A 27144-nucleotide genomic window follows, 5' to 3' on the forward strand; every position below is an offset into this window, starting at 1 on the left:
GTGAATAATTCATAGACATTTCTTGACGCTTACCGATATTGCCTATTCTTTGACATTCATCACAAGATAAGACGAACTTACGGACATCCTTGAAGAGAGTAGGCCAATAAAATCCAGATTGCAATACCTTGTGAGCAGTTCTATCTCTAACACGATGCCCTCCATAAGCTTCAGAGTGACATTTCTGTAGGATTTGTCCCTGTTCATGCTCAGGTACACAACGTCTAATGATACCATCTACTCCTTCTTTATAAAGATGTGGGTCATCCCAAAAGTAATGTCTTAAATCATAGAAGAATTTTCCTTTTGTTGGTATGTAAGCTAGGTGATAAATATTTAGCAACAATGTAATTAGCATAATCAGCATACCAAGGAGTACTGTGAGCAACATTTATTGCAGCTAACTGCTCATCAGGAAAACTATCATCAATAGGTAGTGGGTCATCAAGCACATTTTCAAGCCTAGATAAATTATCAACTACTGGGTTCTCAGCTCCTTTTCTATCAATGATATGTAAATCAAATTCTTGTAACAAGAGAACCCATCGAATAAGTCTAGGTTTAGCATCTTTCTTTTCCATAAGATATTTAATAGCAGCATGGTCTGTGTGAACAGTTACTTTTGAATCAACAATATAAGGTCTAAATTTATCACAAGCAAACACCACTACTAAGAATTATTTTTTAGTAGTAGCATAATTTCGTTGGGCACTGTCTAGAGTTTTACTAGCATAATGAATAACATTTAGTTTCTCATCACCTCTTTGTCCTAGAACAACACCAACAACATAATCACTAGCATCACACATAATTTCAAAAGGCAAGTTCCAATCAGGCGGTTGAACAATAAGTGCAAAAATTAAGGCTTTCTTGAGTGTTTCAAAGGCTTCGAAACAATCATCATAAAAAAACAAAGGGATATCCTTTTGCAAAAAAATCGTAAGAGGCCTAGAAATTTTAAAAATTTCTTTGATAAATCTCCTATAGAAACCAGTATGACCTAAGAAACTACGAATACCTTTTATATCTTTAGGACATGGCATTTTCTCAATTGCATCAACCTTAGCTTGGTCCACTTCAATACCTCTTTCAGAAATTTTATGACCCAAGGGAATGCCTTCATTAACCATAAAGTGGCACTTCTCCCAATTCAAGACAAGATTTGTTTGTTCACTCGCTGCAAAACTCGCTCAAGATTGCTTAAACAATCATCAAAAGACTTCCCATAAACAGAGAAGTCATCCATGAAAACCTCAAAAATCTTTTCACAAAAGTCAAAGAATATAGCAGTCATACATCTTTGAAAGGTAGTAGGTGCATTACATAAACCGAAATGCATACGTCTATAAGCATAGGTTCCAAAGGGACAATTAAAAGTGGTCTTTTCTTGATCAGGTTGAGAAATAGGTATTTGTGAAAAAACAGAATATCCATCAAGGAAGCAGAAATGTGTGTGCTTAGATAATCTTTCAAGCATTTGATCAATAAAAGGCAGAGGGTAATGATCTTTTCTAGTTGCTTTGTTTAATTTTCTAAAATCAATTACCATTCTATAGCATGTAACAATTCTTTGTGGAATAAGTTCATTCTTATCATTAGGAACAACAGTAATACCTCCTTTCTTAGGGACACAATGAACAGGACTTACCCATCTACTATCAGCTATATGATAGATTATACTTGCTTCCAGAAGCTTTAATATTTCTGTTCTTACCACTTCTTTCATTTTCGGATTTAACCGACGTTGGTGATCAACAACGGGTTTAGCATCAAGTTCCATATTAATTTTGTGCTGACATAGAATGGGACTAATGCCCTTTAAATCATCAAGAGTGTATCCAATAGCAGCCCGGTGCTTCCTTAGAACTTTCAATAATCTTTCTTATTCATGTTCTGAAAGGTTAGCACTGATAATAACAGGATATATCTTCTTTTCATCAAGATAAGCATATTTCAATGTGTCTGGCAATTGTTTTAATTCAAACACATGATCACCTTTAGGTGGAGGAGGACCTCCTAGTGTTTCAATTGGGAAATTGTGTTTAAGTAGAGGACGTTGTTCAAGGAAAATCTTATCTATTTCATTTCTTTCGTGCATATGTAAATCACTTTCATGGTCTAGCAAATATTGTTCTAAAGGATCAGTAGGTGGTACAGTAGTAGAAGCAAGACCAATTAATTCATCCTTACTAGGCAATTCTTTTTCATTAAGCTTTCTACTAAACTTGGAAAAATTAAACTCATGAGACTCATCACCAAAACTAACACCGACAATTTGTTTCTCACAATCTATCTTAGCATTAACGGTGTTCAAGAAAGGACTACCAAAGATAATGGAAAAAAAATCATCTTGTGGGGAACCAAGAACAAGAAAATCAGTAGGGTATTTTATTTTCCCACACAAAGCTTCAACATCTCTAACAATCCCAATTGGTGAAATAGTGTCTCTATTAGCAAGTTTAATAGTAACATCTATGTCTTCTATCTCTGCGGGTGATATGTCATTCATAATTTCTTGATACAAGGTGTAAGGAATAGCACTCACACTAGCACCTATGTCACATAAACCATGATAACAGTGATCTCCTATTTTAATTGAGATAACGGGAATGCCAACAACAGGTCTATGTTTATCCTTTTTATCTGGTTTGGTAATTCTAGCAGCTTCTTCATAAAAGTAAATAACATGCCCATCCATATCTTCTTCCAAGAGATCTTTAACCATAGCAATACTAGGTTCTACTTTAATTTGTTCATCAAGTTTAGGTGTTCTAATATAGCTTTTGTTAACCACAGTTGAAACTTTAGCATGTTCCTTTATCCTAACAGGGAAAGATGGTTTCTCAATATAAGCATAAGGAACAACTAGATCAACATTGTAAAGTATAGTATCTTCTTTAACTGGTACCGGTTCTTTAATTTCTTCTTTAATAGGTGGGTGATATTTAAACCACTTATCTTTAGGGAGATCAACATGAGTAGCAAATGATTCACAGAAAGAAGCTACTATCTCAGAGTCAAGTCCATATTTAGTGCCAAACTTTTGAAAAGCATCGGTATCCATAAAAGATTTAACATAATCATACTTAAGTTTAGTACCTGAATCTTTACCTTTGTCGAGTTCCCAATCCTCAGAGTTGTATTTAATTCTTTCCAAAAGATCCCAGTGGAATTCAATAGTCTTCTTCATAGAAGAACCATCACAAGAAGTATCAAGCATGGTTTGATCATTACGAGAAAGCCGAGCATAAAAATTCTGGATAATAATTTCTCTTGAGAGCTCATGATTGGGGCATGAATATAACATTGACTTAAGCCTCCCCCAAGCTAGAGCGATACTTTCTCCTTCACGAGGCCAAAAATTATATATATAATTCCGATCACGATGAACTAGATGCATAGGATAAACTTTTTGGTGGAACTCCAATTTCAAACGATTCCAATTCTAAGATCCAATATCATCGCATAGCCTATACCATGTCAATGATTTTCCTTTCAAAGATAAAGGGCAAACCTTCTTCATAACCTCATCTCCGGGTAAACCTGCAAGCTTGAACAATCCACAAATTTATTCTACATATATCAAGTGCATATCAGGATGTTCGGTTCCATCTCCAGCATAAGGATTAGCTAGCAGTTGTTCTATCATACCTGAAGGAATTTCATATTCAATATTTTCAGTAGGTGTAGTAGGTTGAGGGGTAGCTAATTATGGTTCCGGTCGAGGTGCCCCGAACAAACCCCTCAAAGGATTGTTTTCCATAGTAACAAGTGATAATAAATTTCAGCACACTATATAAATGTTTCCTTACCAAATTCCACTTACCAAAGGCACTTCACTCCCCAGCAACGGCGCTAGAAAATATCCTTGATGACCCACAAGTATAGGGGATCAATTGTAGCTCTTTTCGATAAGTAAGAGTGTCGAACCCAACGAGGAGCGGAAGGAAATGACAAGTGCTTTTCAGCAAGGTAATGTCTGCAAGTGCTGAAATTGTAAGTAGCAGAGTAGTTTGATAGCAAGATAATTTGTAACGAGCAAGTAACGATAGTAGCAACAAAAGTGCAGAAAGGTATCCCAATCCTTTTGAGGCAAAGGACATGCCAAAATGGTCTCTTATGACAAGCAACGCGTTCTTGAGGGTACTCGGGAAATTTCATCTAGTCACTTTCATCATGTTGGTTTAATTCGTGTTCGGTACTTTGACAATTTGATATGTGGGTGGACCGGTGCTTAGGTTATATTATTACTTGAACAAGCCACATACTTATGATTAACCCTCCCACAAGCATCCCCAACTACGAGAAAAGTATTAAGAATATATTCTAACCATAGCATTAAACTTTTGGATCCAATCGGTCCCTTACGGAATAGCGCATAAACTGGGGTTTAAGCTTCTGTCACTCTCGCAACCCATCATCTAATTGCTACTCCACAATGCATTCCCTTAGGCCCAAATATGGGAATCACAACATACATACTATCAAAATATCGAACACATATCAAGTTCACATGATTACTTGCAACATGATTTCTCCCGTGACCTCAAGAACAAAAGTAACTAATCACAAATGATAAACATGCTCAAGATTAGAGGGGTATTAAATAGCATATTGGATCTGAACATATAATTTCCCACCAAATAAACCATATAGTAATCAACTATAAGATGTAATCAACACTACTAGTCACCCACAAGCATCAATCTATAGTTTCGGTAACAAGATTGAACACAAGATATGAACTAGGGTTTGAGATGAGATGGTGCTGTTGTAGATGTTGATGGATATTGCCCTCCCCAAGATGGGAGAGTTGTTGGTGATGATGATGACGATGATTTCCCCCTTCGGGAGGGAATTTCCCCTGGCGGAATCGCTCCGCCAGAGGGCAAAAGTGCTCCTGCCCAAGTTCCGCCTCAAGACGACGGCGCTCCATCCCAAAAGTCCTCCCCTTATTTTTTCTAGGTCAAAACGACCTATATACCAGAAGATGGGCACCGGAGGTGGGCCTGGGTGAGCACAACCCACCAGGGCGCGCCTGGGCTCCCTGGCGCGCCCAGGTGGGTTGTGCCCACCTTGTGGGGCCCCTCTGGTAGTTATTTGCTCCAATATTCCTCAAATATTCCATAAAAAATCTCTGTGAAGTTTCAGCTTGTTTGGAGTTGTGCAGAATAGGTAGCCTGGCGTAGCTTTTCCAGGTCCATATTTCCAGCTGCCAGAATTCTCCCTCTTTGTGTATACCTTGCATATTATGACTGAAAAGGCATTAGAATTACTCCAAAAAGCATTATTATGGATAAAAACATTATAAATAACAGTAAGAAAACATGATGCAAAATTAACGTATCAGGCCACTCTAAGATAAAAACATTATAAATATGGATAGGTTTGAATGCATACTATATGAGGGTATGTATGTTTCTTCTAAACGAGTTTGTACGGGTAGAGTGGAAACATTGAAGGACATAGATGGTCATTACAAAAAACAACTTCTGTGATGATACGTGTTTGCCACCTCAAAGTTATTCTTTCTGATCGATCTATTGGGCTATTCCTATAAGTGTCACAAACAACCCTAGAGTTCGTACTAAAATAACACCTTAAGACACACATCAACCAAAACCCTAATGTCACCTAGATAATCCAATTTCACCACAAGTATCCGCAGGTTTGATTATACGATATGCATCACACAATCTCAGATTCATCTATTCAAACCAACACAACACTACAAAAAAATACACTTCTGTGATGATACGTGTTTGTTACAGTATGTCACGTTTTCTGTCATGCATGTACATCCATGACGATTTTGTGAAAGAATCAAGATAGTCATACGTGTGCTGTCATAGAAGTGTTCCATGACATTACAGAAATTATCATCACAGAAGTGTCCACTTCCATGACGATAAATCGCGCGTCATAGAAGTGCTTTCGTCAAGGGTAACCTATTGGGGAACATAGCATGCAATTTCAAAAAAATTCCTACGATCACGCAAGATCTACCTAGGAGATTCATAGCAACAAGAGGGGGAGAGTGTGTCCATGTACCCTCGTAGACCAAAAGCGGAAGCGTTAGGTTAACGCGGTTGATGTAGTCAAACGTCTTCGTGATCCAACCGATCATGTACCGAACGTACGACACCTCCGAGTTCAGCATACATTCAGCTCGAGGACGTCCCTCGAACTCTTGATCCAGTAGAGGGTCGAGGGAGAGTTTCGTCAGCACAACAGCGTGGTGACGGTGATGGTGATGTGATCCGCGCAGGGCTTCGCCTAAGCACTACGTGAATATGACAAGAGGAGTAAACCGTGGAGAGAGACGCCGCACACGGCTTGGAACAATTGGTGTGTCTTGAAGGGGTGCCCTTCCCATGTATATAAAGGAGGGAGAGGGAGGAGGCCGGCCCTAGGGGGTGCGCCATAAGGGGGGAGTCCTACTAGGACTCCTAGTCCTGGTAGGATTCGGCCCCCTTCTTTTCCTTCTCATGGAGGTGGAAAGGGGGGAGGAGAGGGAGTAGGAGAAAGAAAGGGGGTGGAGCCCCCTTCCCTAGTCCAATTCGGCCTCCTCTCTTGTGGGGGGCGCACCAGCCCCTTGTGGGCTGGTTAGCCTCCCTCCTATGGCCCATATGGCCCATATCTTTCCTCAGGGGGTTCCGGTAACCCCTCTGGTACTCCGGTATGTACCCGATACACTACGGAACCCTTCCGGTGTCCGAATACCACCTTTCAATATATCAATATTTACCTCTCAACCATTTTGAGACTCCTCGTCATGTTCGTGATCTCATCCGGGACTCCGAACAATATTCGGTCACCAAAACACATAACTCATAATACAAATCGTCATCGAACATTAAGTGTGCGGACCCTATGGGTTCAAGAACTATGTAGACATGACCGAGACACATCTCTGGTCAATAACCAATAGCGGAACCTGGATGCTCATATTGGTTCCTACATATTCTATGAAGATCTTTATCGGTCAAACCGCAATGACAACATACGTCATTCCCTTTGTCATCGGTATGTTACTTGCCCAAGATTTGATCGTCGGTATCATCATACCTAGTTCAATCTCATTACCGGCAAGTATCTTTACTCATTCCGTAATGCATCATCCCATAAATAACTAATTAGTCACATTGCTTGCAAGGCTCATAGTGATGTGCATTACCGAGAGGGCCCAGAGATACCTCTCCGATACTCGGAGTGACAAATCCTAATCTCGATCTATGCCAACCCAACAAACACCTTCAGAGACACCTGTAGAGCATCTTTATAATCACCCAGTTATGTTGTGACGTTTGATAGCACACAAGGTGTTCCTCCGGTATTCGGGAGTTGCATAATCTCATAGTCAAAGGAATATGTATAAGTCATGAAGAAAGCAATAGAAATAAAACTTAACGATCATTAAGCTAAGCTAACAGATGGGTCTTGTCCATCACATCATTCTCCTAATTATGCGATCCCGTTCATCAAATGACAACACATGTCTATGGTTAGGAAACTTAACCATCTTTGATTAACGAGCTAGTCAAGTAGAGGCATACTAGGGACACTTTGTTTTGTATATTTATTCACACATGTATCAAGTTTTCGGTTAATGCAATTCTAGCATGAATAATAAACATTTATCATAATATAAGGAAATATAAATAACAACTTTATTATTGCCTCTAGGGCATTTTTCCTTCATAACTGACATGTGGCATCCACCGTAACGGGTCGCCGTTAAGCTATCGGGTACCAGTTTGGATTCGATAACCCGTTAACAGCCCGGACCAATGGGGATTTTCCACGTGTAAAATTCTCATTCGCTAGTAGATCCACGTGTCGGCCCGGCATTCGGACAGTTGTCATCCAGCAAATGGATGGGACGCGCCTATGATACGTCGACACATGTCTCGGCCCAACATTGGCCCATTCAGGTTAAAAGGTCGGGCCTGTCAAAATAAGCGGGCTGGCCCATTAGCGGCCTACTTGAGTCATGCCCATTCACAAGCACGACCCATACAAGTTACACAGAATCATCAAAGGCCCATTCTAGATTTGATAATTTCCAGCCCATCGCCAGTTTCAGCCCGTTAATGGCACGCTACGTCTTTGGGCCCAATTACGTCCCGAGCTTCTTTTGGCCTGTTAGCAGCCCATCATCAGTTCAAGCCTATTAACGGCCCAGAATGTCTTCGGCCTTTTCTCTGCCCATTCTGCAATTAGGCCAACTTCTAGCCCATTGTGACTTTAGGCCTGTCCTCGGCCCATTCGGTAAATGGGTCAATTCCTAGCCCATTTTGTCTTTCGACCTGTTAACGGCCCGCACAACAGTTGGGCCTTTGATTGTGCAACCTAATTTTGGGCCCATGTTCCGCAGGGCAAAATTTCAGCCCGATGCGACTTTTGGCCTGTTAAAAGCCTAGTTTGCAAATTGGGCCTCCTCAGGCCCATAACACTTTCGGCCTCTTACTGGCCCGTAAAGTAAAAGGGCCGTGACAAAATTGACATTTATTTCGGCCTGCTAGAGGCCCGCGGGCCATTTCCTTTTATATGGCCCTATCGATCTTTCGGCCTGTTAACGGCCTACTAAGAGCCGTTGTTACGGTGGGCCACATCATTTGGGATGCACTAAATATTATTTTGACCAGCCCAATTAAGGCCCACTTTGACTACACATGTTTGTTCGTTCGTATGGTGTCTAGGAAATGTTTGGGCATGTTGGCCCCCGTTTCAACGATATAGCATATTCAAAGAATTATCCTACTCTATACTATCGCCTCTAAAAAACGTACACTATACAATAAAAAGACTAAGGCATAGAAACGTAGAATAATCCTACACTATACAATAAAGAAATTACAGCCGATTATACCCACTGGGCATTATAGTTTGGCACCAGTGATAATAAATCGTACACAAACAACAAATTACACACACTGGGCAAATAAAGCTCATACATCATGGACATGCATCAGCAGAACTTATCATTTGAACTATAATCTCTTCAGAAAATAGGATTGGCTGGATTCAGATAGCACAAATTTCAGTCTACAAAATATCCAATTCCTTCGTGGTTACCTCAGTGTCTCGTTTCATTTTTTTGACTCCTGCATCTAATACCTGCAAGTCCATTCTCAACTTATTGATTGCGCGTTGAGAATCATGTACACGTTGTCTTGCCACCTCTACTTGATGCTCGAGAACATCAGCACATTCCAATTCCAACCCATAATCATTTGGTAACGACCATGCCGCACTGCTCGCAAATCTTTGTGTTGGTGTCACTTCATCCTGAAATGTTTCTGTAAGTACACATGACTAGGGCAAAAATATAGTTACAACAGTGAAGCGAGCAAGACAAACTATTTTGTACATGGCAAAACAGGTCTAACAATAATGTTTCATGTGATGAAGCATAAGCAGGTGATATTTTAAAAATTATAAAAATGGTAGTCTGTGCAGCCCGCATATAGAAATCTCTCTTAGCTCACCAGAGGAGCATGATGTTGGGGCCAAATCCAAAACACAGACATGTTACAAATTTAGACAGCACATTGCGTATAAGTAAGCAAGCAGTTGGCCATTTTGTAGCTCAATTAAATTCTTAGGGAGCATAATGAACAACAGAGGGATTCATACAAATCTACTACAGCAAGCAAAACTATGCAATCATTAGCAAAGTATGAACTAGATTGTGAGCCGCATGCAGTAATAGTTGGTTAATAGACTTCAAAGCTTCAGGCACACTTCGCGAGAGTAATTAAATGGTAAGGCCTTTAATTATGTCAACTAATAGTTATACAAGTACCAAACATCAGGCATCATTGTTTGGGCATCTCATTAACTAAGGACAAATAAAGAAATTGAAAAGAGCAATTTAACTATGCCTGAAATAAACAAGCAATTGAACTGTTGAGTTGGCAGCATGCATACATGCATGCCTCAATAACATCCATGGCCTAGCTACATTTACTATATAAAGGAACAAGTAATGTAATATTGGTTGCCACCTATGAAGTATCTCGACTAGTATGTAATCAATATCCTAGTAATGATAGGGAGGCTAATGATGTGAATATGTGTTTGGTTATGACATTTATGACATCGACAACTCTACCATGGCAGGAAGCAGTTTCACACTGTTCACTACTATATGATGTTTTAGATATTTAAAAGTAGACTACATCCGTAATGAGTGAACAGACACATTAAAATGTATTTACATACATCTAATTTACAAAAAAGTTAGAACATCATATAGTAGTGAGTGGAGGGGATTTTAATCAATGGCCCAATGACTGGGTTACAGGTGAAGAACCCTACGCAAGCACAATGTCAGACAAATAGGATGTCCTGGTAATTGTAATACAGTGTGACTTACCTTAACTGGTTGAATAGGCTCAGCGCTGCTCCTCCTTCTCTTGCAAGGCTCCTTCCTAACATCTTGTACTTGGAAATCCTCAATCTTATGTTCATCGCACCCCCTCTGCAAGGTGACACAAACTAGTTACTGGTCTCCTCGAAAGATAAATATGCATACTTTCCAGTCTGTGAACAACACAAAAGGATGATTTTATAACAAAACAACACCACATAATGAAACATGCCACAGCTCTTGCACACAATGAAATGAGCATTTACTATGTGTGCACTATGTAAAAACTAGGCATACCTTTGAACTGGATCTCCAAGTACTCTTGGAGAGCCTACTTTAGTGTACAACCAAACCTTTATGTCACCTATCAGTTATAAAAGCCCCCAGTACAACAGCCCATAGTGTTTAAATCGTTGACAAGCTTTGTTAGGTCAAGAACAACAAGTAATCAAAGCAAACAGTCCTAGGCTGGTTGACACAAACAAGCAATTGAACAGATGTGTGAGCAAATCTTACATATCAAGAAAAGAAGCATAGAAGGAGGCTTAAAGACCATCACTTGACTGACCAGATTTAAGGGGCATTTAAAGATCATGTGCAACGTATGAACTAACATAAACATTGCATATTTCAGATTCTATAATGAAATGCACATGTATTAGGTTATGCCATGTATGATGATGCCTAAATTTACACTATAGCATGCATGAGTTATTCATCATTGCATGCACAATTGAATTGCAAGTTAATGGCCAGTTCTATTCCGCCTTTTTATAGCTTATTGTCAAAATAAGCCATAAAAATATGTAAATAAGTCATTTTTGAATTATGGGCTTGGGCTTAACTTATTTCTCTTTGGAGGGGGGTGTTTTGGGTAGAAGCTCACTAAAAATTGAAGGGAAGGGGAATAGTGAAATGACTCTGATGTCTACCTATATTACACTCAAAATGCCACTGCTCACGCTCGCGTCACACCTGACCCTCAAGTAAAAACAAACACGCAAGCGTTCATTGCCCTGCCCGCTTGCATCTCCTTTCCCCTTTCCCTCTACCTCGATCCCCTGCATGCAACGCTAGGGTTCCTCCAGCGAGGCATCGCCACTGGTCCCATCTGGCCTGATCCTCGATGATGCTCTGTCCAGCTAGGCTACATGGCCGACGGGTAGGGCCAAATCTCCCCGGCTGCTCCTCCCTCTGGTGCCGCCCCTCATTCTCATGGTCTCCAACAACTGCTCCGCTGTGGTCCGTCCAACGCACTACTCCAGCAGGCGCCACACAACTATGGCCGATGCCACACTGCGACAGAAGGCACCTCGTTCCCCCTCCCCTCCTCCCAAGCCGTGGCCTTGAGGTGCCGTTGAAGGATGAGCTCATCCAACAAGGTGAGGATCTCCTCTGATTTTTTGCCAAATTTTCATTCTGATCCGCTATACGATGAATTGCTACGAGCTGCTTTTGTTGTTGCCATATGATGCATTGCTATGAGTTGCTCCTGTTGCTGCTATATGATCAATTGCTATGAGTTGCTGCTGCTATATGATGAATTGCTATGAGCTGTTGCTGCTATATGATGAGTTGCTATAAGCTACTCCTGCTGCTGCTATATGATGAATTGCTATGAGCTGCTCATGTTGCTGCTATATGATGAATTGCTATGAGTTGCTCCTACTTCTGCTGCTATATGATGAATTGCTATGAGATGCTATTGGTATATGATGAATTGCATACTGCTGATGTTGTATGATGAGTTTCTATGAGCTGCTGCTATATGATGCTTTCAGGTGGTGCTGCTATATGATAATAACTAACCACTTGGACCATCGAATTTCGATAAATAATTGTTCTTCATTTAAATTTAGGTCATGCGTTCTTCATTTAAATTAGGCAATGGGATCTCTATGTAAGGCATTGACCAAAGTAGATTGTGCCCAGTAGACGGTATCTTTGTATTTACATTTTGATGGTCTGTTTTCCTATCATATTAATTACTGCACTGGGTTCAATTTGTGATGTTTGCAAGTCAAATTAATTTTCATATGGGCAGCAAAATGACAAAATATAATGCAATGTAGAATTTTCACTGATCATACCATAGATAAGCTGAAAAGGCAGGGAATGAAAAGAACTGGTTGGCTTATTACCCGGAGCTTATATTCAAAGGTCCTTATTTTCTTAGGATAACTCGAAATAACTATCCCTAAGAAACTTGGCCAATAGAACTGACATACAAATAACATGTCACGATGATTGCAATGGAGGCCCAGTTCTTTTGCCAGATTCTCCCAGAATCTGACCCCTACCCAGATTCTCCCAGAATCTTTGAGCCCCATTTTTTTACAATCCTATCTAGTTAGGGTCTAATTAGGTAGGATTGTAGAACAAAAGGGGGTCAATGATTCTAGGAGAAGCTAGAGAGGGGCAGATTATGGGAAAATCATGCAAAAGAACTGGGCCAGAGTGACCTACCATAGCACACTGTATAGGCTCACCGCCGCCTCTCCATTTTTTGCGATGTTCCATGAAATTGCCACATACATCTTGTACTTTTTCATTGTGTAGCCCTATCTGCAAGTTGACACAGCTAATTTTAGACATATCTACATGATAATACATTGCATATCCCTTGCGCATATTTAAACCACCAATTAACGATTGTGTGCATAGCATAAACTAGCAATGACTTTGTGTGTTGGACTAGCATGCACTCTAAGGGAGCCTAATGTAGTGCACTGGAATTCCTACATGCCACCTATGATTTTGTGTAATGTACTACCTCTGTTCCTAAATATATGTCCTTGTAGAGATTCCAGTATGGACCACATACAGATCTGTATGTAGCCTATAGTGAATCTCTAGAAAGACTTATATTTTGGAATGGAGGGAGTATCATGTATGACATCTACATATCTAATTTAGCAGCCAGTAGTAGAACTAATTGTCTGCACAAAGGGATTACTGGTCAAAAATCCTAGCAAAGCACACTGGCAGGCACACAACAATACAAGAGAGAGAGAGACGCACTTACAAGATCATAGCAATGCCTGGGTGCATGATCTTGGTTGGCCAAGCTGTTAGATCCAGAAGAAACATCGTCCTTGTAGTTTTTGCCAGCTGCATAACATGTAACAGCGACCTGCTAGTATATTTGAAGTACATCGGGCAGGTGATGCTGGACAAGTTTAAAGGTGACAAGTACCTAGTCCATGGTGGGTGCTTGGCATCTTGCCAGATGGTGGGAATCAGGTTAGAAACGTTAAGGGTGATGATGTTGCGCTAGCTGTCAGGGTCCGATAAGGAGATCTAGAACCGTCAAGTAGGGTGTTTGTGGAGTGGCTCCAGTAGGGTGGACTACGGTGTGGGCGAAGCGGATCTGAGGCCGTGGATGAGAGCGTCGGTGAAGCTGCTCCAGTGGTTGGGTTTAGGATGGTGTCGATGATGCAAATCTGTGGCCATGGACGGGTGCATAAGAAGCTGCTTCGGTAGGTTGGACGAGGGTGCGATGAAGCGGATCTGAGGCCATGGACTTGTGTGTTGGCAAAGTGGCCCCGGTGGGTTGAGAATGGTATAGGCGAAGCTACTCCGGTAGGGTTGACGATGGTGTCGGTGAAGCGGCTCTGGTAGGGTTGAGGAAGGTGTCGGCGAAGAGGATCAGAGGCCGTCGATGGGGGCGTCGGTGGGGAGGCTCGGGGGGGGGGGGGGGGGACGAAGTGTCTCCGGTGGGGAGTACGAAGGAGCCGCTGCAGATGCGCGGTGGTTGATGAGTGTACCGGCGCCGTGGACAAGGCCGACACTGAATGGGCTATGGTACAGTTGTAGCGACCCGACCTCAGACGGTCAAATCTCTGTGCTTTAGTGTCATCCCTGGATCGGTAATGCTGACATACACAGTACTCGAATGGTTTTATAACAGAGTAGCAATCACACACTTATTACATCGATAGTCTCAATGAGAGAACTTATTGCAATAAATATGGCTTAAGGCCATCTAAGTAATATAATAGCGGAAGGCTTGGAAGATAAAGTGAGTCCATCAACTCCAACATCATAGCCGAGTGCACGACAAACGACCTAGTGCACCTTACTCTTCGTCTGAAAAGTCTGCAACATGATATGTTGCAGCCTGAAACGGGTCAGCACATGGAATATGCTGGCAATATAACACACTAGAGCAATGAATAGATAATGCTATCACTACATGCATATATGGCTGGTGGAGGCTCTATAGTTATAATGTTTTTGCAAAAAGCCAATTTTTCCCTACAACAAAGGAATATATTTATTTAACTATCATGGTGGTTGAAACATTGAGAAGGTTCCTCCAACTCAATCCCAATTAAAGTAATCATTATCAACCCAACAAATTAATTTAGAGTGATGGGATCAAATCAACAATTCAAGTACCAGATACTCAAGTTGTCCATAACCGGGGACACGGCTAACCATGATTAGTTTGTACACTCTGCAGAGGTTTGCGCACTTTTCCCCACAAGACTCGATCTCCTCCGTTGGATTTCTCGCACTACATGGTGTTTGAGAAACGGATGACCGAGACACAATCTTTCGGAAGCATTAACTCTAACCCTGGGTAGGCAGTACCAACCTACATCCCCTACATCTGCTAGCCTACCACTGCAAGAGGTCATGCAACCTAATCAACCATGCTAGAGCCCATAATAGCTTGTGGCTGCACACGGAAGTTTCTAGCATGAATAATCTTATGATCCCTTTGAGCCTGGGTGGCAAACCGTAGGATGATCACACGGGTACTCCAGGATATCCTAGGACAACACTGGATTCTCCAGGTGCCCGCAACCAATCCACCCAGATGTGTATTTAAGTCACATCTGTCATGGATACACTCAAACCCAATCCACGTCTACGAGCATAGCATGGCAATATAAGCATAATGTAGAAGTAACTCCCAGGGTTTGATAATAAAAGGGTAGTAGATTCTACCTCATCATATACTTCCCAAACCCACAAGTTAAGAGATCCTACTCATGCAATGTTTGAGGGTTGAAACTAATGCATACAAACTGGGTAAAAGGAATATGATCAAAGTATTACTTGCCTTGTTAATGATTCACAAAACCTAGAGACTCGTAGTAGCACGATTCGCACTCTGGGAATTCTATCGCAAAAAACAATAGCATACATAAGCACTCAACTAAAAGCACGGATAAAACTCAAATAAGAAGATCTAACCAGAAAGTTCAACTGAAGAACTCCGGTTTGCAAAAAGAATCAAATCAAACGGACCACTCAAACTACGAAAGAAACAAGATCCATTTACTAATCTGGACTGAAGTCAAATTTTACAGTACCAAAATGTTGTTCAAGTTGGTTAAACAGAAAGAGGGCTTTGAGACGAAGATCTAGGCGCTTGTTTCACCCGATTTGGATAAACGAGCGAAAAGATAAACTAAAACGAAGATTGGGGCATAAATCGCGATCGAAAATAATCACGGAAAAACCCTGGAAAAAATGAGACGAACAGGCTAACAAACGAACGTTCGCTGTCTGCGGCTAACTGACGAACGGCGTTCGTTAAAACGAATGTACAGATGAACGTCCGCTATTTAACTAAACCGAAAAAAACTAAACAAAAAAAACTAGATCTAGGGTTTAAAAAAATAACCGACGGTTTTCCCGAGAAAACCAAGTCGGTGGCGGCTGCTACCTCGGCAACGGCAGGATCGGTGGCGGCGGGCGGCGGCTCCGGCGGTGGGGAACGACGGCGGCGCTAGGGTTTGCGGAGGTGGGGCGGCTGGGCTGGCAAAGCGAGGCCTCGGCCTTTAATGGGATGACTGGGGCGAGGTGTCCGGGACGCACACGGCCCGTTAGGTCGGTTTACTTTTTTTTTTCTTAAATAATCCTGACGCGAAAAAACTAATAAAAGAAGTACTAAACGGAGTCCAAAAATCCTGAAATAATTTTTCACGGTCCTCTAATAATATTGCTGTCAGGACCCCGATTCCAAGTCACATCGATCTAGCTGGTAACACCTCATATCACATTGCGGCCTCATGCACGGTATCCCCACGGGTGTCGACTTACCATGGCCTGGGACCGTTTGCGCCTTTTGGCTCACGTATATGATAGTGTCGCTAGCATCCATATGACAGAGAACCCGTGCCGACATGGCTAGTCGTGAACCCAAAGCGGCACAGACCTATGGAGACATGCATACATGAATCACATCGAGCATGTCGGTCAACAGCGTGTGAATCCGGGCTGTAGCACTGGGCTAACATGACTCTGGGGAACCCGGGCTGTAGCAGGCTAGGCAGGACTCCGGATGTCACCGCGTGACATTTCCCCGAAGGGACAGACATAGAACGAAGTGAAACACATGTGGAAGCAAATAGTCTGAGTACAGACACTAGAAAGAAAGAAGGCTTCTCAAAGCCTGTCTATCTACATAGGGCCCGCCATGGCCAGGATCACCACCTGGGTGGCAAGTTACTCATCGACGTCGAGGTCTACATAAAACCCATCAGAGGGGGCAGTGTTGTCGTCTGAAAACAGTAATTTAAGCAAACATGAGTACAAAGGTACTCAGCAAGTCTTACAACAGAACCTACTATACATGCTAATTCTCAAGAAGGTGGTGGAGTTATTGCAACAAGCCAGCTTTGACTCTTGGCTAAGCTATCCTACGAGACACCACTAGTAAAATAATTTTCGCACACGAGTCCACTAATCACCAACACAATACCCCACGGGGATCCTCCCTCGTCATCCTACGAGAGGGCCATCCTCAGTACTCACACTTATCTTGAGTCTTTTAGTAGTAACCATTTACTTGTCTATGAACTGTATAGGCAACCAAGTAGTCCTTTACCGCGGATGTGGCTATTCGAATATATGATGTTAACCCTGCAGGGGTGTACTTCTTCATACACGCTCTCACCACTTACCATAATTTACACGACATGTACTCGGCAACCTTCAAGCGGAAGCCCAACGAGGGTGTCAGCCATGGCCTACCTAAACACTCAATTCTCTAGTCCAGGTTTATCGCCTATCTAGGTTCCATCCGCAGGGAGTCCGGCCGAGGTTTCCACATACGGCCCCGAACGATGTGAACAGGGTTCCCGAGACACCAAACGGGTGACTCGATACACCGTGCCACGGTGTATCTACCGCATGATAGCCCACCCCTAGGGTCAGCACTACGCACGACCGCCAACACATAACCTACAAACACCAGAAACTATTAGCAACTCCTGGACAGAGTACTAGGGTGATTAAGAAGCTGAGAGGGTCAATTAAGGATCCCAATGCATGGTAGTAGCTGATTCTTAAAATCACACATACAGATCTCGGTTCTTAGGGACGGTCTCAATGAAACAACCCACCATGTACTCCTACATGGCCTCTCATCGATACCTTTACCAAAACATGTTCAACGCATCCCTCACATTACCGACATAATCATTTCACTCTAGCCCATCACCCAGATGAACCAGACCTGACACAACTCTAAGCATAGCAGGCATAGCAAGGTAGGAAACACATACATGGCTCAATCAACTCCTACACATGCTAGTGGGTTTCATCTAGTTACTGTGGCAACGAAAGGTCATGCAGAGGATAAGGGTTCAACTACCGTAGCACACAGCAGTTTGAAACGTTGTTGTCTTAATGTAGTAAACGAGAGTAGAAACGAGAACATGGGATTGTATCGATATGATCAATGGGGCTGCTTGCCTGATGGAGTGGTAGTAGGGTACTGCTCTTTAGTTGGATACTCGGAAATATCCTCGGAGGCACAACCTACCATGAAAGACACACAGAATATAATCAACACATGGCAATATGCAACAATATGATGCATGCTATGACATGGCAAAATGATGTGTCCTGCCTAATGCAATGTGAAACAAGTTGAAATGGGTCCATTTGAATCAAAGATTCAAATGAAAGATTAAGTTCTTATGCATAATAAGTGTATTAGCTTGTTTCACCTAAACATCAAGGTTAGAGTGTTTTGTCATGCATGAAACCATTACAGATGGAAAGATTGAATTTCTTGGATCATTTTTCATATATAATTTGTTTGATTTGGAGCTATGGTCGATTTTCTATGATTTTTAGAAGTTTTGGCTATTTTCTGGAATTTCCTATATAAAAATAATTCCAGGCGCCAGCCCAGGTCAAACCTGACTGGTGGGACCTATCTGTCAGTGTCTCAGCTAACTAACAGAATTAAGTTAGTACTAATTAAACTATCAGTCGGGCATGGGCCCGCATGTCAGTGACCTAAACTAACTAAAATTAGTTAGCGCTAACCCTAGGTTAATTAGCAGAGGGGGGGCCCACTTGTCATAGACTCAGGGGAGTCAACCTGGGCCCACCCAGTCAAAGTCAACGGGTCAAACCCGCTGGCGTTTAGCCGCCGGCGAGGCCAGACGCGGCGGAGGGCTTCGGAAAACGACCACAGGCGACCATTTGCGCGGCGGAGAGGCTCTACGCGTTGCTGTGAGCAAGCCGCAGCATTTGGTGGCAGTGGTTAGGCTCGGGGTTGCCGGAAAGGGCGTCGACGACGAGTTTGGTGGCGGCCGGAGTCGGGTGAATATGAACCCAAGGCTACGGGGCACGGCGAGGCATGTGGAGTGGTGTGTTGGGCTCCTGGGGATGCGGTGAGCACGTTGGACACAGTGGTGTGGCCAGTGGGTGGTCGGAGCATCGTCGGCGACGAGCTCCGCGGCAGCGCGTGTGGGTGATCTACATGCGGTCGGTACGGGGCTCGAGAGGTAGGACAGAGAGGATAGGGAGGTGGCCAGGCTCACGGTGGTTGCAACGGAGCTGACGACAAGGTCGGGGACGGCCTGTTGCGACGGTGACGGCGGAGGGGATCTCCGGCGGTGGTCCACGAAGACGGGGTCGGTGGAGGCGGTGCAGGGCGTGCGAGCTCTCGGGGCTCGGCCTGCTTGACATAGTCGACGACGGCGGAGCGAACGGACACGATGGCGCGGCACGGGGACGACGGTTGCTACGGCTACGACGGCAAGACGGCGGTGGCTGCATCGGCCATGGCTTCGGGGGAGCGAGGGAGAGAGCAGGGGCAAGAGTGAGGTGTCCACGGGGTCGGGACGGTACCGCAGAGGCGCTTCGAGGCGTCGCGCTGGCGCGGGCGACGGCAGGCAGGCAGGGAGGTGGCGTGGCGAGCGCGGCGGCGTCGCGGTGTCCCTCCTCTGCCTACTGGCAGAGGTAGGTGATGACTGGCACAGGCCAGATGGGCCGGGCCAGCCAGGTAAGTGGCCTCTGGCCTTTCTCTCTCTCTTTTCTGATTTGTTTCTGTTTTCTAATTTTCTGCAACTGTTGGGCTTTATTAAAAATACTAAAACGTTTCCAGAAATCCTGAAAATAATTATAGGCTCTGTTTAGATTATTTCCAACAGCCCACACTTATTTCCAGAATTATTTGAGCATTTAAAATATTTTATAGCATTTAAATGTCCAGTTTCAAATACTTATGATTTAATTCAAAAAATCCAGAATGTCCTAGAAAAGAGTGCATCATTTTTGCCAGGGGTTTTAGCCCAATCCAGAAATGATGAACATTTTGTGAAGGGCATTTTGGGTTCATTGAAACCAATTTTAGTAAACCCTAGTTGGTTTAAGGGGGTGTTGGGGGTTCTGTTATCCCCATTTCATCTTTCTGGGAGAATTAAACATGATGCAAACACTCTAATGCATGAAATTTCTAGGGTGTGACAACTCACCCCCACTCAAAAGAATCTCGTCCCAAGATTTTGGATCTGTTGGGAAGAAGGTGGGTTCTCGAGTCGAAGACGATCCTCCCTTTCCCAAATGGCTTCCTTTTTGGAATCGTGTGACCATTGGACCTTGAGAAACTTGATGTTATGGCGTCGAGTGATACGCTCGGTTTGATCAAGGATACGAACGGGATATTCCCGATACGAGAGATTATCTTGTAGATCAAGCATTTCGTGGTCCACTCCATAGATAGGATCCACAAAGCATCGCCTGAGTTGAGAAACATGGAAGATATCGTGGACTCTGGAAAGATGCGGAGGTAGTTCCAATTGGTAGGCAACTTCTCCTCGTTTGGCAAGAATGCGAAAGGGTCCAATGTAACGAGGAGCCAATTTGCCTTTGATACCGAAACGATGGGTTCCCTTTAACGGAGTAACCCGAAGGTAAGCCTTCTCGCCGACTTCATAAGTCATGAGTTTATGTTTACGATCATATTGGCTCTTTTGACGAGATTGGGTTGTTTTCAATTTCTCACGAATAACGTGAACCTGCTCTTCTGCTTCCTGAATCATATCCGGGCCAAAGAGTTGTCTTTCCCCGGTTTCTGACCAGTTGAGAGGCATTCGACATTTTCGTCCATAAAGAACTTCGAAAGGAGCTTTGCCTAAGCTAGTTTGATAACTATTGTTATAAGCAAACTCCGCGAATGGTAGGCATTTCTCCCAACCCATTCCGAATGAGATGACAGAAGCTCAGAGCATATCTTCCAGAATTTGATTGATTCGCTCTACTTGACCACTTGATTGAGGGTGGAAGGCGGTGCTAAAAGAGAGACGAGTTCCCATAGAATTTTGGAAACTTTCCCAAAATTGAGAGGTGAAGAGACTCCCACGGTCTGAGTTAATTTCCAATGGGACATCATGAAGAGACACTATTCGGGAGATGTATAAATCAGCTAGCTGGCTAGCGGTGATACTCTCATGAACAGGTAGAAAGTGGTCCACCTTGGAAAGACGATCGATTACGACGAAGATGGCATTATTCCCTCTCTTGGTTCTGGGAAACCCAGTAATGAAATCCATACTGATTTTATCCCATATCCACTCAGGAATAGCCTAAGGTTGAAGGGTTCCAGCAGGCCGTTGATGCTCTGCTTTAACACGACGACAGACGTCGCAACTAGCAATGTATTGAGCAATTTCTCTCTTCATCCTAGTCCACCAAAACCTCTGGCGTAGGTCTTGATACATTTTAGTACTACCGGGATGAATGGTGAGAGGGGACTCATGAGCTTCCTTAAGAATCAACTGACGTAGATATTGTTTCTTGGGAACCACCAAGCGGTTCTCTAAGAATACAACACCTCGCTCATCCATGGAAAAACATTTAGCAACTCCGCTAGCGATGTTTTCCTTAATCCGGGATATGCCCTTATCATACCGCTGGGCGGTTATGATCTGATCCATAAGGTTAGGCTTCGCCACCAGGGTGGATAGAATCCTTGAGGAACAATGTGAAGGTTAAGCTTACGAAATTCCTCGTGGAGAAGTGGTTGACTTTGTTGTAACATCAGGTTGTTACAATAAGATTTACGACTTAGCGCATCGGCCATGACATTGGCTTTGCCCGGGGTGTAAGTTATTCCTAAGTCGTAATCCGAGATCAACTCGACCCAATGTCTTTTCCTGAGATTCAAATCCGGTTGGGTGAAGATATATTTCAAACTTTGGTGATCGGTGAAGATCTCGCAACGATTACCGAGAAGGTAATGTCGCCAAGTTTTAAGTGCATGGACTACAGCTGCAAGCTCTAGATCATGTGTGGGATAGTTTTCCTCATGTGGGTGTAATAGTCGTGAAGCATAGGCAATTACCTGAAGATCTTGCATGAGTATGCAACCTAGTCCTTGTCGTGAGGCGTCGCAATAGATAATAAAGTCCTTGGAGAAATCTGGTGGTACCAGTACGGGAGCAGATGTCAGGCGTCTTTTTAGTTCCTGAAAGCTAAACTCGCACTATGGGGTCCACTCGAACTTTTTATCTTTCTTGAGGAGTTCAGTTAGAGGTTTAGCAACCTTGGAGAAATTCTCGACGAAGCGGCGGCAATAACTCGCTAAGCCAAGGAAGCTCCGAACTTGCTTTACCGTTTCAGGTGGAGTCCAATCAAGGACGGCTTGAACTCGCTCAGGATTGACAGCAATACCCTTACCAGAGATTACATGGCCTAGATAGGTCACTTCTGGCAACCAAAATTCACACTTGGAGAATTTGGCATAAAGGCGATGCTCTCGAAGTTTCGTCAATACCAGCCTTAGATGTCCGGCTTGTTCCTCTTCATTCTTGGAGTAGATGAGTATGTCATCGAGGTATACTACGAAGAATTTATCCAAATACTCCATGAAGACCGAGTTCATTAATCGAGAGAAGGTGGCCGGGGCATTGGTTAAACCGAAGGACATAACAGTGTACTCGTATTGGCCATAACGAGTAACAAAAGCCGTTTTGGGGATGTCCCTATTTCTGATTTTGATTTGATGGTAGCCCAACCTCAAATCCATCTTGGAAAAGACTGAGGATCCAGCGAGCTGGTCATACAGATCGTTGATCCTAGGAAGCGGATACTTGTTCTTGATAGTGACCAAGTTGACAGGTCGGTAATCTACAACCATCCGATCCGTTCCATCCTTCTTCTTGACAAAGAGGACGGGGCAAGCCCAAGGGGAGGAACTAGGACGGATGAAACCCTTTTTCAAGGACTCATCGAGTTTGTTCTTAAGCTCGGCTAGTTCTAAGGGTGCCATCTTATAGGGTCTCCTAGAAATCGGAATGGTTCCTCGAACAAGGTCTATCACGAACTCGACATCCCTGTCAGGTGGAACACCTGGCAGTTCTTCTGGAAAGACATCCGGGAAGTCTCGGACTACGGAATATCTTCAAGGTCTGTAAGGGGGTGGCATTTAGGGAGTAAAGTTGGCGCTTGGCCACTCGAGTTAAGACATTGACCGTCTTGCCCGATGGGTGAGTAAGTTGAACGGTTCTAGTGGCACAATCAATCTTAGCATAATGAGCTGACATCCAGTCCATTCCCAAGATGATTTTTATGTCCGAAGACTTGAGAGCTATTAAGGATGCAAGGAAGACGAGTCTATCGACAAGAATTTCATTCCCATGGCTTACTCTAGAAGTTTGCCATTTGGAACCCGGAGTTTGAATTACCATGGAAGTGGGCATGTCACAGAATGTCGTGTTATGCAATCGAGCATAGCTCTCAGATATGAATGAATGAGATGCTCCAGTATCGAAAAGAACAAATGCCGGATGGCAATTAACAAGGAGCGTACCAAGGACGATGTTAGGATCCTCATGAGCCTCCTTAGCTGAGACATAGTTGACATGGCCACGGGCAGTGGTGACTGGCTTGGCGTAGAATGTCTTTTCCGCTGGCTTACCACGGCCAACGGACTTTCCAGACTGATTGGGGTTGTTGTTCTGGGGACACTCTCGACTGTAGTGACCCGGCTCTCCACACTTGAAACATGTCACAACATTGGGGCATGGAGCAGCATTAGCAGCGGGGCCACCATAGGGCTTAGACGGTGCAAACTGCTGGTTGGGGCGAGGCGCCTCAAAGGATGGCCTCGGAATGAACCTGGGTGGCAGTGTCGTGCTTGGAATCCACACCTGACGCTTCTGAGATCCAGAGCCGGATGAAGAACCAAAATCATGAGAGTGCTTGCGTGAAGCATCATAGTCAGACTGTCCTGTCTCAGCACTGATGGCTTTATTGACCAACTTCTGAAAGGAGGTGCACTCGTGCAGACGAAGATTGCGGCGAAGCTCAGGGCTAAGTCCCTTGCGGAACCTTGCCTGCTTCTTAGCGTCGGTGGATACCTCTTCAGGAGCATATCGTGCCAGATCCCCAAATTCACGACTATATGCATCCACAATCAGTCTTCCTTGGGTGAAATTGCAGAACTCTTCCCTCTTGCGATCTATGAGACCTTTCAGGATGTGATGCTCACGGAAAGCCTCACTGAATTCAGCCCAAGTAGTGATTTGGCCGACCAGGCACATAGCCTCAAAGTTTTCCCACCAAAGGCTACCAGGGCCTTCGAGGTGATAGGCAGCATAGGTAACCTTATCAGCTTCGGCTACGTTGGCAAAACGTAGCTTGTGTGTGATGCTACGGAGCCAGTCATCCGCGTCGAGGGGCTCGGCGGAATGATTAAACTTTGGTGGGTACAACTTGATAAAGTCATTGATTGACACCAAGTCATTTCGCTGATGGCGTGCAGTGTTCTGCTCAATCCGCTCCAGCAAGCGGTTAGTCTCTCGCTTGTTTCTTTCTGCCTCCAGCATAACTTCGGCCAGAGAAGGCGGGTGAGGCAGATTTTCACCCCTAGCTGCACTGGCTTCTCCCTGCTCCGGGGCAGCAGGGTTGCTGCGGGTGTTGACCATCCTAGGAGAAAACAAGACAACGTTTAGATAAGGATGGCACAAACTTAGCAAGGAAGTGCAGAATGTAATGGATAACATGGAATGCTAAGATGTTCATTGCACGACATGGTAATATAGAAACTACCATATATATACCATTGGTCATACAAACCGTACATAGTTTAGTACAAGCCCAGGCTAGAGTACAACTACGGTGAAAGACATTACATCTCATCGGAGGCATTCCAAGCTCCTATACATTATTTTTCTACACCTCCGGAGCGTGATACACACCAAGTCGTATCCCACGGGTCATGCAGGACTGTGGAGAATACAACTATTACAGTACTAGTGAAACTACTACTAGCTCAGATGGCTCCGTAGTAATCCTCATAAAAGTCACCACCAAAGCCTGGAAGTGGAACATGATCATCTGGGAATAGACGGTCCTGCGGAGCCTGTGGACCATAGGGACTCGGATGTGGCCTTGGTCCCACAGGCGGTGGCAGACGGGGACCACGAGGAGGGGTGATGCCTCCTACATTGCGCCACTCCATACAATCTGGCAATCCTGACCGTACAGGGTACAAGTCCCTCATGTCCATGTATCCTGCCTGCACCGCATGTGCAAACCGAGTCAAAGTGGCCCAATGATCAGAACGAGTGTGGAAAAGCTCCATATGCAAGGCCCGATTTTCGCGGTCCTTATCCTCGAGCATCTCGGCAGTGGTGCGGAGTAGTGACTCCTCATGTGTAGAGTCATAGTACAAAGCCTGATAGTACCCCTGTGCTCCAGGAAGTGAGGCTGGCATCTAATGGAAATCGGTGTTCTGAAGCAAGGCAGTCCTGGCTCGAATGATAGTCATCATTGAATAGGCTGCATCCTGCACAGACATCTCAATAGTGACACCAACTCCATAGGAACAGTGAAGGGGCTCAGTGGCTCCAGGATAAGAGGGATATATCCTGATGGTACAGAGGTACTGGCTCTGGTTGAAATCTCTGAACTGCTCCTCGACGGTATATTCTGGATACCACCGATAACCTGACTCGACCATCACTCGAACCAACATGGCCGTGTGGCCGGGCACATCGAGGCACCGGGTCAGACGAACCACTTGATTCTGCGAACGGGTGGCCATCTGAAAGCACAGAACAATGCAAAGGCATTAGAATTTTCTAGGGAAAATCGGACAGCATAACGGTTGTAAATGCTCAGAAAAAGATTTGAGACATCCACAACAGTTTGCAATACCACTCAACAACATCATATCAAGGTTCTGATTCAACTGGCAACATACTAAAAGTAGTAGAAACTGTACTGTGGCTGGTAACAATAATCCTATAAGCTACTACAGATTAGTAACACATGAACCTGATAGAAGAAGAGAGCCTAGTCCTTAACCCACATTGAATGAGAAGAGAATGACTCAGATCAGAGGGCATAAGGTAAAGGAGTAAAAAGAGCCTTACGTTCCCTCCCACAATCAATTCCCCTACATATAACTAAAGCATTTCTAGACTCGACATTGACCAGTTTGGCTCAACGAACCTACAGGCAGTCCGGCTCTAATGCCAATGCTGTCAGGACCCCGATTCCAAGTCACATCTATCTAGCCGGTAACACCTCATATTACATCGCGGCCTCACGCACGGTATCCCCACGGGTGTCGCCTTACCATGGCCCGGGACCGTTTGCGCCTTTTGGCTCACGTATATGATAGTGTCGCTAGCATCCATATGACAGAGAACCCAGGCCAACATGGCTAGTCGTGAACCCAAAGCGGCACAGACCTATGGAGACAAGCATACATGAATCACATCGAGCATGTCGGTCAACAGCGTGTGAATCCGGGCTATAGCACTAGGCTAACAGGAGTCCGGGGAACCCGGGCTGTAGCAGGCTAGGCAGGACTCCGGATGTCACTGCGTGACATTTCCCCGAAGGGACAGACATATGAACAAAGTGAAACACATGCCGACCAATCAAGCGTCCCGAGGAGTAGTGCTGGGCTAGCAGGACTCTGGTGAACCGGGCTGTAGCGGACTACTATGGCTCGAGGAGCACTAGACTACATTTCCCCATAAGGGAGGCTGCCAAGGATAAACAACTAGATGGTCGGATCCCACACATACCAAGCATTTCAATCATACACACAATATGCTCGATATGTTCAAATACAACATGGCATCACAACAAAACTCTACAACTCAAGTACTTTATTTAAAGGCTCCGGAGAGCCATACATAACATGTTCATACAGGTAGGGGTCACATGACCCGACACTCAAGTCATACAAGAATACAAGCACATGCGGAAGCAAATAGTCTGAGTACAGACACTAGAAAGAAAGAAGGCTTCTCGAAGCCTGTCTATCTACATAGGCCCCTCTACGGCCAGGATCACCACCTGGGTGGCAAGTTACTCATCGACGTCGAGGTCTACATAAAACCCATCGGAGGGGGCGGTGTTGTCGTCTGAAAACAGTAATTAAAGCAAACATGAGTACATAGGTACTCAGCAAGTCTTACAACAGAACCTACTATACATGCTAATTCTCAAGAAGGTGGTGGAGTTATTGCAGCAAGCCAGCTTTGACTCTTGGC

This window comes from Triticum urartu, chromosome 5 (genome assembly GCF_003073215.2).
Source record: "Triticum urartu cultivar G1812 chromosome 5, Tu2.1, whole genome shotgun sequence".
In the NCBI taxonomy this organism is placed as follows: domain Eukaryota; kingdom Viridiplantae; phylum Streptophyta; class Magnoliopsida; order Poales; family Poaceae; genus Triticum; species Triticum urartu.